We start from the raw sequence: 19,492 nt of genomic DNA, 5'->3' as shown, positions 1-19,492 counted from the left end.
TAATCACTTACCCCCATGTCATTCCAAACCCGTAAAATGCTCTTCTATATCAACCGCACCACAAGTATGCTCTTTTTTCTTTCACATCAAAGCTAAATACACATAGAAACAGCGAATCCTTGTGGCGCGGATGACACAGAAGAGCATACACAGCATAGGTGATATGGAGGACACAGAGAAGACCGCTGACAAAGAAAGATTGTTGAATATAAATCTTTATTTTTGTTTTCTTCGCTTACAAAAAGTATTCTTGTAGCTTCAATAACATTACGGTTTGAAGCACTGATGGCAGATGGACTATTCTGACGATGTCTTTCATACTTTTTTTCTGGACCCTGACAGTGTACCTTTACTTGGCAGTCTATGGGACAGTCACAAGCCTCCCGTTTTTTCATCCAAAACTATCTTAAATTGTGTTCCGAAGACAAACAAAGCTTTTCGAATGAAGGCTTTTACGGGTTTGGAACGACATGGGGTAAGTGGATTAATGACAAATTTTCAAACATAAATTAAGTTTCAATTGATTTGCCATTGATAAAATAAACCTTCAGTTGTCTCATGTGTGGCCTTAAGCAAGACCTTCATATACGCAGGTCTTTGTCCTATTGACCCCCAGAGCCCCGAGGCTGACGAAATACGTGAGATTCAGAAAGAATGATGCAGACTAGAATGTACTAATGAGTTCATTTGTGAATAATGTATGAAATTCATTTACAGAGCCCGCTGTTCAGATGAGTGCTAAAATACACAGTATATGAATGGCCAGCTTTTGTCAATAAACTCGTGGTTACACTACTTTTATCTCAACATAGGTGTTACTGAATGGGATCAGTGTGTTATTTGTCCCATTTATGATATGAAACTCATTCTTTCTGTCTGTCTGTCTCTATTTATATCCTCTTTCTGCAATATCTAACCAACAATTTTAAACAGCTGCAGTAAATGTTGGAAGAAAATGGTCTGTTCTGTTCTCTTCTGAACATGATGTTCTTTTAGTGGCTTCCGGTTAAGTTAAGAAAATGGTTTGCCTGCATATTTCGCCTTTAATTACATGAAAACATTAGACTGACATTTTTTTAGATCTTAATAAGGTTCAAATGACACATTACTGTTCTTATCATGTCTACGTGCAATAAGAAATATTCATGGCAACCACTGAGGCCACTGTCAGAGCAATAATCTCGATAAAAACATTTAAAGTGAAACAGATTTCACTTCTACAGATTATAGAATCACTTTTAAGAATGTTATTTTTGTTGCCTAGTCAGTTTTAGCATTCTGTATTTAAAGGAATAGTTCACCAAAAAAAAAAAAAATGCTGAGGATTTACTCACCCCCAGTCTAGCCCAGTTGTACATGAGTTTATTTCTTCATCAAAACAGATTTGGAGAAATTTAGCATTTTATTATTTGCTCACCAATGAATCCTCTGCAGTGAATGGGTGCCGTCAGAATGAGAGTCCAAACAGCTGATAAAACATCACAATAATCCACAAGTAATCCACATGACTTCATCATTAAGACAGTTTTAACTTAAATTGCTTCCGGCTGAAATACAAGCCCTCTATCCCATAGTAATGCCTTTGCCAGTGAAAAAGTTTTCTCATCTGAATCAGGAGAGATGTATGCCACACAGAAGCACTGTTCGTGCAAGTGAAAACAGTCCAAAAAACACTTCTAAACAAATATGTCTGTGGATTTTGATGTGAGAGACAACAGGGGATGGACTTTATAATCACTGAAGGAAGACTTATCATGAAATTATGGACTCAAACATTATTCAGGGCCCACTAAGGTCCCAGGCCCTGTGAAGCAGCCCTGTTGATTTCAAGTGACCAAGATTAGCCTTGTTGTAGTCCATGGGAACCTGTGGTTTCTCTCATACTTCTTGACCCCTCCGCACCACACCACATGGCATTCTGTTTGGTGGGCCAGGCAGTAGAAGAGGGGGGGAGCGTTTTCAAAGCCTTGACATTTTATGTGGAATGTGGTGAACCACATTTGATTTGTGAAAGATTCATGGCTGGGTGGAATTTTGGGCTGCAGAACAAATGGTGGGTTTTGCATGTCTCTTGCTTTCAAACCGAAGATTCAGCCTGTGGCCATACAGAGGATGAAGGTTAAGAGCAGGAATTATTTTCTAGCAAACTTCCTGACCTATTTACACAGAATTGATAGTTATTTTGTGTGATTCAGGCTTTAGTTTTGTAAAATTTGAAGGATTAATTTGAAAGAAGCGCTTAAAATTATTTCTACTACTTTTAGAGCAATTATGTATTCTTTTTTGTTTTTTAATGTTACTAGGACATTACTGAAATGATGGCACAAGTCATGCATCTAGTGTGCCATCACTGAACAGCTAGAATTTGTCAAACTTGCAATAAATGCAAGATTCCAAGAATCCATCTGGCACCTATGTTTCTTCCACATCTGCCCTGCCAGAGCGTAGGAGAAGAAACTTACTATTTGCCCTCATCTGTAAACCCTTTGCTAATTGGTTAAGGAAATAGCTTTACTTGTTTTCCTTACTGTGAATGTCACAGAGACAAATCAGTGGAAGACTCTGCCCCTTTTAGCAATCATATTACTGAGAACACGCTTGAGCACTTTGTTATGAAACGAGGGAACAAAAACAGAAACCTGTAGAGTCTGTGTCTGCAGTACTTCCACCCACAGCTCATTCCTTGCGTCTTGTTTCAGCTCCAGTGGTATCCTGTCCAAATTTCTCGATCTAGAGCAAACAAATGAGCAATCAGTGAAAACCCGAAAGCAGAATGTAGCAAAACAAAATGAGCCTATTACAATGCAGACTACTACATAAAGCTTATTAACTGCTGCTTGAGAATGGTTATGAATAACTGCCGCTGATCAACAGAGTTCACATTCCAATCCACAGAGATCCACTTCTGGATCAGCATGTCCACGTTCATGCCAGGATAAATACCTGTTTTTATTCCTTGTGCCAGAGGGAAAAAATATGCATCTGGTTGATTTGTAATGTCTGGCATGTAGGGAATAATGTTCCACCTCTTTGGAAAATTGCGAGCCACTGTCTTTTCCTGACTTGTGCCCTTTGATTGCTCTGGGGATCTAAACCAAACCTGCTCTCGGTCCGGTCTCAAAGTTTTGCTAAATATTTTCATTTCAGGCTGCAATTTTATCATGTTTATTATTAAGAAATTATCTTACCATTTGGCCTACATCCTCATTCCACAGTTGAACTTTATTGGAGTCAAACTTTATCAAAGATTATTCATTTCTCAGCCAAACTGACCATGGTAAAGATAATAATGTTGTTATACCTTATTCAACACGATTAACACAACACTAGAAGAACTAAAACTTAATAATAATAAAAACGTATTAATTAATAAAGCTTAAAAGAGTTTGTTCACCCAAAAATGAAACTTCTGTCGACATTTACTTTAACTGTATGGAAAAGAGTAGCTTGGACATTCTATAAATATCTCCATTTGTGTTACAAAAAAATATATATATTTTGTACTATTTTTTAAATATAACTTTTTTATTCAAGTTTTGATAGTCCCGGACATTAAGCCTGCATGTTTAGTCTGTATAACAAATGTTAAAAATGCAGATTATTATTAAAGGCTATTATGTGTTGTAATGTGTGTTTTTAGTGACTAATAGACCGCAGACAAATTTTAATTCACAATATTTGCTGTTTTCTAAACAATAAAATAACCATGATTTCCAACTTTTCCTTGAAATAAAAAAATAAAAAAATCCAATAAAAAGAATAAAATGAATATGTATGTTGAAACTTGCACAATGCCATACTTCTAAAACACATCTTTAAGCACATCCTTGATTTCCAACATTAACGCATGGGTGTCTTGTAGACGTGCTTGATTGACTGGTGCCCCTTCTTCAGACAATATTCTGCCATCAGTTTTGCAGATTCAGTTTTTTTCACAGTTGGACATGGGAAGAGCGGAAACAGAAATGTGGTCTTTGCAAAATAAATAAAGAGGTAAAACTTTGCTCACTGTTAGACTTAGTCTCGGAGACTGAAATCAATGGAAATCCAAATGGCTATATCACAAGATTATTAAATGAATGGGTGAATGGTGCTCTATATGGAAAATCCCTGCTGTAGAAAAAGCACTCGACTTCTGGTTGACTTTTCTGAACACCACATCTTTGAAATGACAAAGAAAAAATTACACACTTCATCTGTCCATGTTAAGGATCCAGTGTCAATAGTCTAATAATGAGCTTCTCAAAAGCTAAAACCCTGGCTGATGACATAATGAGAGAGACCTGGGTGGTTCAAAACTTCTCTAACTTGAGCTTATTGATGTGGCAGATATGTGACACACTATTTTCCATTTTGACATCAATCGCTGTAAATATTTTTTTCCTATCCAGTGTCCTCTCACTTGAAAGAGAAGATTAAAAATTTTTTACATGAAACCGCTATGTTTGTTTTAATTTGTCATATTCAGTTTTTTTCTTATCTGGGGCAAAAATGTTTCCACCTCAATTCACTTCATTATACACTTTTCCATTAATTCAATGGTATTCAAGGAGTATGGGGGGGGGGGTTAGTTCTGGGGGTTCCAATATAATACAAGGTTGTGTGTGTGTGTGTGTGTGTGTGTGTGTGTGTGTGTGTGTGTGTGTGTGTGTGTGTGTTTTGTTTTGTTTTGTTATTCCAAGAAAAAAAGATCATAGTCATGGAACAAACATTGGCATTTTTTTTTCTTTTGTGCCTCATTGTACTGTACAATGATTACGCAGCACAAAACAATTATGACATTTTTTAAACTGACCAGTACAAATCTTGTTTAAATGTAAATTTATTAAAAAATATCCTTGTTCTGAGAACATAGTTAAACTGACCAGTACAAATCTTGTTTAAATGTAATGTGGTTTAACTGTGGTCACTTGTTTACACAACAACTATAGCGACAAAGAGAATAATACTCAAAATTGTAGTTTAGGACAGAATGGACAACCAGCCACATTTCCTTTTACTTCACATTACAATTTGTTGAACTTAGTGTTAAAGAGGAAGCACCCCTTTTCAAAACCTTGTATTTATTAAGAAATAGCCTGAATGACAACCAGCCACGTTTCCTTTTACTTCACATTACAATTCCTGTGCATGTCATATAGAGAGTTTTGATTTAGGCCTAATTAAACCATATTGTTGCTATAGGCCTATATCTTAAAGGGGTCATGATGATGTTGCTAAAAAGAACATTATTTTGTGTATTTGGTGTAATGAAATAGTGTTTATGCAGTTTAAGGTTCAAAAAAGACATTATTATCCACATACTGTACAATCTTGTTTCTCCTCTATGCCCCGCCTTCTGAAACGCATCATTATTTACAAAGCTCATCAGTGTGAAAAGCGAGGTGTATGCTGATTGGCCAGCTATCCAGTGCTTTGTGATTGGCCGAATGCCTCAAGCTTGTGATGGAAATGTTACACCCCTTGTCACACTGTGATGCTGTGTCCCGGTCAGAACAAGACAAAAACAACAAAACCTATTACAAACAAGCCATTTGTTGCATCCAGTGGGGACATACTTATGACTTATAAACATAAAACCATGTCTGCATTTGTGATCAGAGAAATGACAAACAACAAGCTCTATACCAACGGTTCTCAATTCCAATCCTCGTGCCCCCCAGCTCTGCATATTTTGCACGTCTCTCTTTGTTAACACACCTGTTTCAGATAATCAGCTCGTTAGAAGTGAGCTCCGTGCATGAACTGTGTTCTCATTGACATGGTCCCTACACAGTGTTGATTGCTCCCTACTCCCTGAGCAGGGGAAATCTGTTGAAGCTCACCTCACAACATAAAATCACGGATTTGCGCGGATTTGTCTTCACACACGGACAAGTGTAACATCATATACCTCTGTAAATAAATACAATTTAAATTCACGTTTCGCACACTTCAATGCACATGCCTTCAGAATGGAACATATACGTTCGCTTTGAACTGGAATCATGGCAGAATATCCTTTTCGCAGGACACTTACGTTCGAATAGAACAAACGTCTGAAGCCAAAAAGAGAAACATACAAAATATGCAGAGCAGGGGGGGCAAGGACTAGAATTGAAAAACCGCTGCTCTACACTGCTCAGAACTCACGTTTGAATCATCAGTGGCAAATCCTTTAACTCCTAATCTTCTCAAATCCTAAACATACTTACAGACTGTGAGTCAGAACAAGCCGGCATTGTACAGTCTTCCATAAAATGTGTTGCACACATCTAAATATTTGGGTTGAAACTGTTCTGGAACAGTGTTGTAAATACAACTTATACTTATATAACAATACCACTGATTTCTAGCTGTGTCCTCTTTGGGAAGGCCAAACAAAGTATTTTCGCTTTCACATCTTCACAACATAGCACCTGCGGCAACAGCGAGAATCAAAGTTATGCTTTCTTTGGGTGAACATTTGGACGGCTTTATGGAAATCTTCCCACATTGTAACGTAGACATGTGGGGGAGGGCGTGTTTAAACGAGGCGTTTCGGGGGGGCGTGGACAAGTCTAAACTTTTATAAAGAATATCTCTTTGGGTTTGAGACTTTAGTCTTTGCAACTTTACAGATCTTATTTATTCACAAACAGCTTGTAACACTCCAAAGAGAAAGGAAAACTTGAAATCGCATCATATGACCCCTTTAAAGCAATTCAGTGCATATTAAAATCCAGTCAATAAATACATAAGCTGTTCAGTCTTTGAGAAGAAATCGTTGCTTTAAACAGCCATGTCACCGCTGTGGACAAAATCACGTTTTTCTCTTGCCTTTTTTTAATTTCACCATGTAAAAATATTGCCGTTAGTCTGAATCCAAACCACAAGTGTGGAGCTACTCTAGTTTGCCAGGTTGGAAAAAAAATTAAGCAAACACAGACACCTGTCTTCAATCTACAAAAATCTGGTTTAGTGGAACATTCGATAGTATGTTCAAGGTCAGACCTAAGAGAGCAGGGAAAAACGAAATCGCAAATGCTGAATCAGGTAGGCCTATCTGTCTTTATCATAAGAATTACTGAATTAGTATTTAATGCATGACTACCTGTCACTAGCCTAAACTTACTGTATGGCAGTTGCGTTTTCTTAAAAATAAGACTTTAAATAACAGCACCGTGTTTATATCAGAGAAATGCAGCTCTCAAGCCGGTGGTAAGAGTGATTCACACTCACCTAAGAGCAGAGAGCTTCATCAGGGAGGGGTTATATAGTCACCCGCATGTTTCCGTCAGAAACACACTGTACTGAAGCGGCTGCTCTGAGCGCGCGCGTCCGCCGGTGGAATGTACAGCCGTGAAACTACGAACATATTAATCTGCATTTCGACATTTAAAACTACTTATTATCCTCTTATGGGGAACCATTTTTTAAACCTAGACGAACCTGCATTACCTTTTTCTTTTGGTAAAGATGACCAGGCGGTCGTATGGAATATATGGATATGACGATGCACCATTTTCCTTGTACATTCACCAGTTATAATACATAATTTCATTTTTAACTAATTTAAATTTTTCTTTAGTTAAAAGTAACATTTACTTTTGTTTATGAAATGATTTATTTTCTTTTGTTTACAAAATATTACCTAAAAAGTTTTTTTTTTTTTTTACTTTTACGCAAGCAGGCAATCTTGTTTTCTTTTCTTTTCTTTTTTTTTTTTGACATGATGCTTTAATCAGCAGTGGATATTCGTTAATGACGGTAAGCAGTTGTGTTGGTCTTGTCTTTACTGAGTTGTAAGTAGATATGCTGTGTCAAAAGGAACCCAGCTTTGTTGTAGCATGCCATTTATATCTTTTCTGGATCAGTGTTTTTTAAATGCATCACTGCAACCAACTAAATATGACTCTCTATAAAATGACTCACTAGCATTCTTAAGGGGAGATGTTGACTCCAGGACGAAAGCAAACGACTGAGGGGTCAAATGCAGGCGAAGTGAACCTTGAGGAATGTTTTTAAACGATTTGTGGCTGTCAGTAGCCTCTGTCAGAACATGTTTCTCTCATCTGTAATGTTTGGCGTGGCCCTGAATAGATCTTTTTTTTTTTTTAGATGACAATATGATTGTATGGCAAACAAATATATAAATGCAATTTATCATTCTGAAACAATATATAAAATAGTTGCACATGTTTGTATGTTTTAAAGACTACGTGAAATTACTTTAATTGTCATTATACATTTCCTGTTTGTACAGGAAGTTTGGGTGGGGGTGCTTTTTAAAATGGTCAGTGAAATAAAAATATCCCAATAAATTTATAGTAAAATTAGCCAGCCATGGTTTCAGGAATTCGCCATAAAAAAATAAAATAAAAATAAAATAAAATAAAAATAAAAAATTTTTGCGTTGCATAATTGTGCCTATTTTTTTTCAACTTATAACAATGTATTTCATTAAGTGATATAATGTTAATATATTAATTTAAACTCAGCTTTATTTTTGCCTTAAAATACTGAACACCACCATAATAATACAGTTTGGTATAGAAAAGGCCACATGATGATTACGTACACAAAAATAGTATAGAAAACTTTTTTCACTCAGAAATTGCTGGTAAATTTCAAAATGGTTTACAAAAGAAGCGGCAAGTAAACACATTAAATTAAAAGTGAATTTTTGAAGCAGAAAGACCTAGTATTTTCTTGGCAAATGTACTCCAATAATCTTCTAAACATATTTTTTTCCTGTCCATAAAACAGAAAATGTAACATTTTAGTGTTTTTCTGTAAAAACATTCAACCATTTTTGCTGCATTATAGTACTGCACATATAGCTACTGTTCACTGTATGTGGATGATCTGTAAAAATAAAAGACATACTACATTTACTGAAAGTTATCTTTTTCTTGACACATTAATTGATTGGCATAACAAAATATATTACATAAGAAATTGGTTAAAAAATGTTTATTTAAAAAATTATTAATAGATGGCACTCGCTACATTAAACATGCTATGTGATGCGACATTCACCACCATAATACATTTTTTATATATATATTTATGCTCTGTTTTTCTACAAATGATTAAAAACAATTCAGTAAGCATAAAAGAGAAAGTTGTAACCTTTAAAATGCACTTAATGGCTACACTAGTTTTTGATTTCTTGGTGTCTTTCAAATGATCTGTTCTAAGACATAATTCTCCATCCTGTCAGCAGCTCTACATGAAGATGGGAGCCCCGCAGCTAAACACTCCTCTGAGTTAGCCATGCATCACTGCAATTCATCAGGCGCTGCGCCACTCAGCCCATTTTCCAATGACAGTCAATGGGAAGGACAGCCGACCTCTCCATCACTTGCCGACTTTTTCCGAGAATGTCACCTCGGAGAGACCCAGATCCTGAGCGGCCCTATACATACTGCGATGCTCTCGATGACCCTAGGGATCCTGTCTAATATTGTGGCTTTATTCATCCTGGCAAAACGCATACCCCCGCCTACGTCGACGATCCAAAGCATTTCTCCTGTTCGCCAGCTCTTTGGTGGCCACGGACTTTGTGGGGCATGTCATACCTGGTTCAATAGTAATGAGGCTGTATCTTTCTGGAGGTGTACCCTCTGAAGAATACAACCAGGCGGACCCATTATGTCAGTTTCTAGGAGGCAGCATGGTGTTTTTTTTCGGACTGTGTCCACTCTTTCTTGGTTGCGCCATGGCAGCTGAGAGGTGTTTAGGGGTTACAAAGCCACTGCTCCATGCTTCGCTGGTTACAACCACAAGGACTAAGCTCTCACTTTCTGTTATTTGGTTAGCAGCTCTTTGCATTGCTCTTCTGCCCTGCTTTCAGCTGGGTTCATATACATACCAGTATCCTGGAACCTGGTGTTTCATTAAAGTGCTGGAGGACACAGAGAAGGCAGACGTGGCCTTTGTTATGTTGTTCTCAGGACTGGGGTTGACATCCCTTGCTGTTGCTTTTGGTGTTGTAACACCATAAGTGGACTGACCGCTGGTGTTAGCGAGGATACGAAAGAAACCCTGTAACCGTAGATCAGCTAGATCCCATGATATTGAGATGGTGGTGCAACTTGTAGGCATAAGGGTCACATCTTGTATCTGCTGGAGCCCTCTTCTGGTAAGTGTGAGCAGTGGGTTTAGTAGCCCCATCATGAAAATTGGCTCTATATATGCTGGCATAATATTAAAACCATAAAACCACTACAAACATGAAAATTGTCCTTGAAAGAATAAGTAAAGAAAGCTCACTAAAAATAACATACTGTAGTTAAAATCAGTGGAAAACCAGCACAAAAATATAATTATAGGTACGTTCATTGAAATATGGCACATATGCGTATAGGACATGTATATAAACTAAAGACTATATAGGAAGTAGATTTTTAGTAGACAAGTTTGGTTCATTTATAGAGTAATTGACCACATTTTCACTCAGATTGTTTGCATTTTTATGTTGACAGTCTTTGAAATTGTTGCCCAGATATTCTTTAAAAAACGGGACAAGACTTAGGCAACAAAGTGCTTTTTCTCTGCCATGCAAAGTGTTCTTAAAACAAGAGAAAAGAAAAGCATCTCAAATAGCCACAAATTAATCATTTCTGTGACTTATTTTTGTGCATTTCCAACAACTTGAGCACTGTTTGAGGAAGGTTTGAATCTGTGGACAATGCAGTACTCCATATAAATAAAAAGTTGAAACAAATGAATAGAAGCCCATTTATGCCACAGAGTAAACAAAATTACAAAGCAAATTTCAATTTTATATATAAGCTGCAACTTTATATGTCACATTGTGATTTTATATTTATTTTATATTTCTTATTTTTAAATTTATCTTATGATTACTGATTTTTTTTTTTCTCTCTGAGACAGAAACAGCTTTCAGTGTCTAAATTTTATTGTTATTATCATTATTTTTGTTTTAAATGAAAGCACATAACTTAAGGTATCAAACTCAAGGTATAAATCTCAGCTTTTGTGGGGCACAGTTCATAACAAAATGGAATAGAAAAGTATAAGTATATGAACTAGAAAGCACCTAATATTTAAATAGACTGGACTATGGATTTCTTAGACCTGGATATTTTGTCATAATCCTTATGGGTGTTTTGTCTTTGTCTCTTAACTTTAGATTATTGGCCTATTACAGTGAAACAGTCATACGAGGGCTCTATTGGAGATGACCTTGCCACCTATAAGACCCTAATGATAATGTGGGTGCGGATAGCAATCCTGGAACCAGATACTGGACCCATGGGTCTATATTCTTCTTCGTTCGTGGTTGCCGGCCTCCAAAGATTTACTAATTACCAACGGCTCCACGGACTTTTAAGGAAAGCACTTTTCGCTGCTGGAAGATCCATTCCTTCCCCAGCTCTGAGAAGAATCCTGTCATGTAGAATCTGAATCTGAGTGTTGCATCAATAACAACCGGAGGCCTACGCAGTCAGCTCTACCACAGAGGATCTCACCGGACCCCTTATTATTACAGCATGTACTGCACTCCTCTATGTTAAGAATGTATTTATTTTAGCAAATTTGCACAAAGTGTAAATAAAGCATGAGATGAACATGTCCTATTACTACTCCTGTAAAACGACTAATAAGAAAGATTCTGGCTGGCAAACTTTCACGCCAGTTGAAACAGAGCACAGCAATTAGCTATTGCTCTCTTGAGCCCTCAATACAGAAAAATACACTGGTGTTAGTAATTGAGGCATTAATTCAGCCAGTGTTGTAGCTTTGAGATTGGACAGTGTTTTTAACATGTGTGTCCCCCATGATGAACGGCCCTGAGCAATGAAAACCCGACATGACAGTAACAAAGAGCACAAAAAATATTTTAAAAATCTCTTGTTTTATAAAAAAACCGAAAAGAAATGTTCACCTAATCAGATTTTGTACAGTTCATGATTCATCAACCATATATTAACTGTGGTTGAACATTATTTCCCCCTCACAGAAGGGGAAGACAGTTTTCCTTATGTTTGTCTTGCATATATGTTACTGTTCAAACAATGTGAATAATAATGTTTTTCATATTGTTGTAGTAATTGATTTCTTTGTGTTCATCCCCCATTTCGGGATGCTTTTATAGTTGTTTTTTTTTTTAAAAAATCGAAAGCCTTATTTTCAACAAACGCACATATTGTATTTTAATTTTCACTTCTGTTGCCTACCTCATTTGTGCATGAAGCTCATTAAACCAAGCTCTAACTTATAAACAAACAGAATATTCCAAAAGCCAGAATAATGATACCCAGTACTGTTAATGATCACTGGTTAATCATTTTAATTTGTTATTCAAGACCTATTCCACATGTTGTAATGTACGAGGTAAGCTGTCATTAAGTAGTTTAATACAAGCTTTTCTGCAAAATTTAAACAGTTTTTGACACAAAACAGTTAAAAACTGCAAAAAATGGAACATAATAGCCTACCAGACCATTGTGTAGTAGGCTACTTTGAACAAATTTGAATAATAATGTGACAACCTACCCCAAACAAAACATAAACATGAAAATCGACTGGATAATAGAAATGACCAATGAATTGTTCCTAAAGGGTGTGAATGCATTCTTTTTACAAGGTGTATGTAAAAAATATTGTCCCTAATAAATGGAGTTGCTCATGTCTCCGCTAGGGGAGGCGAAATTTGAGTGCGCGTGCGCTGCGGGGTCAGTGCATGGCCCGGAAGCGGAGCTTTTTACGCTTCCATCCATTGAGTAAACTGAGTGAATGGTGAGTGCAACCACAAACAAATTTGTGTAGCTATGTAAAACAAATACATGGACTGCAATTTTTGTTGTACTTGCAGCTCGGCCGTTAAATATGAATCGTTGTTTTTGCGTAACGTAAATCGGGTAACGTATTCAAATGACTGTCCGTGAGCTTGCTAAAGTCCGCCGGGAACCATTGATTGACTGGAAAGACGCGATAGATGCTTTATTTTACAGCTTTATGTAGTTTCAGTTTTAATAAGAAGTCCGCCGGGAACCATTGATTGAATGGCTTGTTAACTTGATAACACGTGAGTGTTTTGATGGGGTTTTCTGTTTGAATCCTTTATTTAGTATGAACGTTGTGCGACTTTCGTACGTTACAGGTGATTGTTTGAAGAAAATGGCTCAGATGGGGAATTTTCCGAGGCGGAGGGAAGACTCCCTTCCTCCTCGACCACCACCTGCTTGGGGACGAGCAGCAGGCCTACGAGGAGCTGCTGTACTGGGGGATAATCTCATGCAGGAGGGTCACCGCCTCCACCCGCAGGGACTACGACCGGTAAAAACACCTCATACTTAAAAACATCTGATGCTTGGGAATGCTCTAAACAGGTCTCCCATGGCCATAAAGAAAATGTTATAACTGTGATTTCAGGTTTGGAAAATAAATGTTAAAATTATTATTTTTTTTATTTATGTACATTTATTTTTATTGTTATAGTGAATTGGGGGAGAACAAGGCTAGAAATGTCTTTTTATGCTGGTTATATGATACATTTAACCAAGTTTCATGGATAAATGTCTTGGAAATGTAATGATTAAAAGATGGGGACCCTCTTTAAATACAGTATTTTTGAGTGACTTTCTGTCATATGTTGGATAAGCTGCGGAGCCTAGACAAAAAGTAAATGTTGCATTATATCCAACTATATTACATTTAAATTCAATAAAGGTTTTTTTTTTTTTAGTGCGAGAACGGCTAGCACTCATTAATTACATCCAAAATAAATGTGTTTGTGTACATAATGTGAACTGTATATATTTATGTATATATAAAAACACACATGCATGTATATTATATATTTAAGAAAAAATATGTTTATTTTATATATATATATACACACACACACACATTATACACATAATAAATATATACTACCGCGACACATGCATATATATTATATAAACAAAAAACAGTTTTGATGCGACATTAATCATTGCCCAGCTCTATTTTTTTTTCATTGTAAATTATTTTTTAATCAAATTCAGTTTTTTACATTTCAATGGAACTTAAAAAATGTTATCAAAAATCTAAAAGGAATATATGCTTTAATGGCATGCTTTCCCCCCCCCATTTTTCCTCCTATTGTATTAATATATGTACATTGTGGGCCAAATCAAAAAGTCATCAATGGTCAACTTTGGCCCAACAGGCCCTGGTTTGGGCGGCGTCTGGAATACATAAAGATGCAATGAAACTAAATTCTTGTTGCAGGTATGAAGAGTTGTGCAAGTATTGGTAAGGATCACGCTTGTGTTATGAAGAAGATCTCAGGCAGTACAACCAATACATTGTTGAGTACAGGAAGTGGGGGGAGGAGGAGAATCTTTCTCTCACCCAGAAGACGTATGTTACTCTGTTGTATATTACATTTACAATGCAAATTCATTCTTGTTCTCTCTCTGGGAGACTAGTTATCATGTTTTTTTGGGGGGGGTTTTTTGATTAAACTGCTAATATGTTTGTACCCATCATTGTTTGCTTAAAATAACAGAAGACCGTGAATGAGAACACAGATGAAGTGTAACCAGCAAAGGCAGTGTTTTTTGAATTCAGTCTTTCTGTGTCTACTAATTCACATCAAGTCACTTTTTATCGTTTTACGCTGGTTCACAGTCGGTTAATCCGCCAATAGAGGCTAAGCTGCAGTAACACTCGCATAGCCGAACGTATTCGCGACGTGTGGTGGTAATGAGGATCGGCTGACTGGTAACACGAATGTCCTAATCCATGCTTTAAGCTTCACAACTCCGGTACCCATCCAGCAGAGCAGCTGGATGCAGTGTCCAGTGAAGAGCAATGGTGTCTGACAACGTGGAGCCGCAAGCCACTGGAAGTCTGTCTCTGAGTGGTTTAAATGAGAAAGAGAGTAGTGTCATTGATGCTGTACGGTATGTTGTGTTGGATAGAGAAGTCAAACTAAACGCACTAACTAAAACTAAAAATTTAACGATTTTTAAACTACTGAGCAATTTCAATGCTCTTATATATGTTTAAGGCAGAAAAAACACACACAAACCAACACAAACCAAACTCACATTAGTAATTTATAGTTAACAGTTTCGGTGGAAGTATCGCCGCATGCTCAGGAGTCTGTGCTGTTCTCCCAATCTCGCAGTGCATTCATCTCAAAGTAAACTGCGTGGTGTTTTGAGTGGGCCCTGGTTGCTACAAGACTCCCAGGACTCCTGCTGAAAGATGAGCTGGAGTTAGAGTTGGTGCTGCTTCTCCAGGGATGTGCCTACCATTTTTCTCTTGCTCAGGCTGATCTCCTGGAAAACTCTCAAAAATTCATAAAGTCTTTTTCTCGCCCCTTTTTTATCATTAATTTGTATGATTATGGAAAGTTTTGATTAGGGGATGCACTGAATGTTGTGCAACCTAAAATTAACCGAATAAGTTTAAAAGACTGAATAATAAATTCTTATTAAAATCATCATAAGCAATCCGAGCATCGAGAGACTGATTTAGTACTGTATGCTCATGTCTCTGATGAGAAGAGGAAGGAGTGGTTTTGCTGGCTGGTTATTGTATGATGATTGAAATTGTGAAAATGGCCTCGAAACCTGTATTAGTAAATAAAACTGTTTTGTTTTCTAATATACTCACGGATTGCAATGTATGGCAAACAAGCAAGGCTGCATTTATTATTTGTACAGTATAAAATCACACTGAATACTAGAATTCTTAGAAGGGGGTCTCAAAAATTAGGCTAGTCAGGGCCAAAAATATTATATTTGCTAATTTAATTTAATTTTAAGTCTCAAATTGTGCTTTGTTGGTGGTAGTGTATGCTAAAATGTCTCAAAAAGGTTCATGTGTAAGCAAAATATTTTTTAAATTGCTTTTTGACTTTGATCTTGAAAAATGTATTTTTTTCTTTTGAAAATCTAGACAAAACTGTAAAGTCACATATTTAAATATATTTATGCCACGCAGGAAAAAAAGGGGGAACTATAAGGGGAACAAATGTGGAAAACTGGGTTCGGGGGCCTTCGGGCCCAGTGTTTCAATTTTGTTTTGGCTTCTAGCCAAGAACTACACTTTCATATGTGGTGAGTGCACTGCCGTCATAGTAGTTTGATACGTTTGATTTCTCATTGATATGTGCTTCATTCCATGACACATCATAAGCCATAATGCACATGTACATGCAAAATGAAAACAAACACCTGGATTCTCTCGCGTTTGTTGTGCTGGAAATGTATGAAGCAGGAGAATCTCGCCATCTTATATGCCGAATGTATTTTGAAATGTACTTAAAATCCTTTGTATTCAAGAGAGATGGAGGAAGCACTATAGTTTATTGATATTTGAAAGCATTATAAAATTGGCTAATGTGCAGTAATCAAAATACTTGTACGAGTTATCTCTCTCCAGTACTGCTTTTCTGAAAAGTTAGGGTCGCTCTAAGTGATTTTTTTTTTTTTTTTTTTTTTTTTTTGAAAAAGCAAGTGAGCATTTAAATTGAACCAGGGGCAATAAGACATTTATAATATCTTGCCAAAATATTTCAGATGTTTTTGAACTTTGTTCATCAACAAAGCTTCCAGCGTCCGACAAAATGTTATGTAGCACAATCTGGAATCACCAGTTTCCAATACTGGATAGCGATAAGAAACTTGAGTGCTAAATCAGCATAATTAGAATAATTTGATGTATTATTTGCCACTGAAACCTGGGGTAATAGACCTTAGAGGCAGGGTAGTACAATATTGTACTTTTCGACAGAAAGTAACAACGCAGGCCGTGAGGGACAGAAGTGCAGTGTTTTTTTATCCAACAAGAGGACATGATGGTGTGTGCTTGACACTCGTTCCCCAAGACACAGCATCTGTCTAGTAAAGAAATGCCTTCTTGGTGATCAAAAGCTTCATAGCTATACCTATGAATAATTTAGAAACGGATGTACATCCCTGTAAATACGGCGATCAGCAGTCTGTCCCGTAACTGAGCCATAGTTGTCATATAAATTCAAGATGGCATCTAACCTGGACTCTAAGGTCGATGACAATCTTCATCTTTGCCATCATCACAAGAATATAATTGGCATTTCGAAATGTGTAATCAAAAATTGTAAGCCTTTATTTTTAAATGTGGAAAACATGGTACCACGAGTATTCATAACTGTGTAATATGTATCCAAATACAAAATGCCCCCCAGCCCTTGTGCAGAGGACTTCGTTCAAAAACAAGCAACAGTTTTACCAACCCCAAACTTTTGAATGCTGCTATAACGTAGTAGAACCGCTTGTGTCCTCTTTGGAGTTTCAATGCAAGACAGGGTTCATCTATTTACCTACCAGTATTAATGAAAAACTAAACTGACAGCAAGTTTCTCGCCTCTTGCTTCTCTGGTAGGAACGGATGTTACGTGAGGAGAATATTGTCATCACCACAGGTCCATTCTATCCAAGAATCTGCTATTAGTTGTTAACTCGCCCAGAGAAACCCGACGGGTAAGCCCATTCTGAAACTAGACATCCATCTGCAGAACCTCACCCGTGGTCACAGTTAGCAGGGTGAAAGAAGAGTCAGTCTGGAGGTACATGATCTCACTCTTTTTTCTTTTTTTCTGGCGCTACCTACAAAGGACCTTCCAGTACCAAGGGCTCGGGGAGTTATTGAAAATAAAGGCAGACTGCGTTGCAAGTCATAATTGAGTGGTGGTTCCTTCCTAGAAGAGGAGGGAGGCAGGGGGCCCAGGTACTTGGGGTAGGTTGGGCTACGACAAGCATTCTTAAAATGTGCAGGGGATATGTACCGTCTCGCTCTATTGTGTTTCGGAGAGCATTTTACCTGGTGATCGAAGAAACGTTGAATTTCGACAAACGGAGGGCAGCGCTTCTAAATCGCTAACGAAGGTGTTGCATTGCAGCAAAAATTTTACCACTAGACTTATATTTTATACGATCGTGCTATGTTATTATGATTATTTGTTTGTACAATGGATGAAATTTTCATTGTTTTTAGCTGTTGTCTGTCAGCCATGGTTTCACTTAGGCTGAGTATGTAATGTACAGTGGTTTTGGTTTGTAGTTGCTTCGGGGGGTTGGTGGAAGGGAAGGATTAATCTGTCTCCTTCTGAAACATAGGGGTTCCAGGATTGCTTACGTTGTGGCTGCCGTATGTTGACCCCTGTTACTGAACACGCTATGTAACTATGGTCATGAACAAGGTTTTTTTTCTTTTTTTTGTTCCTTGCTTTTGTTTTACGCCTGGGTGGTTGCAAATTGACCTTATCTCGAAGCCAGGCCTTCTATGTCGTTGGTGCATTCTTAAGGGGGCGCTGCTGGATGACTTTTGACCGAACGGGGGAAACTCTCTGTCTCGGAAGGGTGTGGGCGCAGTTTGGCCCTAGGCAGATAGTGGGGAAGGAGGGTGGAAATGTCTATAGAAGTAGAGTAATTTTAAAGAAGAAGATAAATCACTGTTCAGACAGACTAGAAGCTTTGTGTTAGATCACTTCCCAGACCGTTTCCCCCTCTTCCTCTTGCTTTGTGGGCATGGGAACGACTGCGTCCTGCCCCCCTTGCCAGATGACCAGAACCCCCCCTTGGTCAAACTGTGACCTATGTCCTTTCTTACTCCATTTCTGCCTAGAAACCTGCGCGGAAAGCGCTCTCATAGGGCGCTCTGGACAGGCAGAAATGCCCTGACATTCTACCTGGTACGTCTCTCCGCTTCCAGGCAAGTAGTTCCAGGTTTGCATCCACGTCGTTTATTTGTCTAAAAGTCGACTTGTAACTTAATCTGACCTTTGACAACCTGGGGAAAATACATATTTGGACATTGAAGCTTCTCTGTGAAATGCTTTTTAAGGCTGTTTGAATTTTTTTGAAGCGTGTATAAATGCTTTAAGCTGGAATTCATAACCTGTTTCCGTTTAAATGTCAGATGTATCTTCCCCCAGGTTGCAATTTGTTAGTTATTGGTCAGAACCTATAATTTTGGCCAGATTGATGTGGCTATACAAAGCGTCCTCTAAAGCATCTAGAAGTTCTTTGAAGATGCATGGTAAAGTCTTGGCCGGGTTTGCTGTTTGTTAGCGGGTTAACAGGCTAAAGTGTCCGGAGCTTGAGTCGTGTGTCATGGTGGGTTGGATCTTGCGGGACTTGTGTACGTGTTTCAACGTGGGCCCCTCTCAAAGGATGGGTGAGTCCAGCTCAAAAAGCAAGAGAAAATGCATATATCTTTACAATTATACGTTTACAAGTCTTTTTAGAGAGAAATATTTGTGTAGAAAGAAGAGTTCGTGGGTGCTTGGAAAAGGGGAGAGGACAAGGGGTGGAAACTTGACTGCTGGCCGATGTTTTATTAAATTCAACACTCTTAAATCAAAGTGGTGCTTCCTCACACCGGCATAGCATAGCGTTCAAATCACTTCAGCGTTAGTATTTTCCAGGTCAGGACTCATCAGCAGTCCTTCTCTCTCTCACCTACTTCTGTTTCTCCTGGCGTTATATACTCTCTCCACGCCAATTACTGAAATAAGAGACAG

At 37.7% G+C, this 19,492-nt stretch overlaps 2 pseudogenes; both read left to right on the top strand.

Moving 5' to 3' along the window:
* The first annotated feature begins 6,905 nt into the window (after nucleotides 1-6,905).
* Nucleotides 6,906-11,387, top strand: LOC122144237 (annotated as a pseudogene).
* A 1,540-nt stretch (nucleotides 11,388-12,927) lies between these two features.
* The window catches only part of LOC122144236, a 16,991-nt pseudogene continuing 10,426 nt past the window's right edge, over nucleotides 12,928-19,492 (top strand).

Source organism: Cyprinus carpio, unplaced genomic scaffold (assembly GCF_018340385.1).
Source record: "Cyprinus carpio isolate SPL01 unplaced genomic scaffold, ASM1834038v1 S000006625, whole genome shotgun sequence".
Taxonomy (NCBI): domain Eukaryota; kingdom Metazoa; phylum Chordata; class Actinopteri; order Cypriniformes; family Cyprinidae; genus Cyprinus; species Cyprinus carpio.
This window is presented reverse-complemented; position numbering and strand designations above follow the sequence as displayed.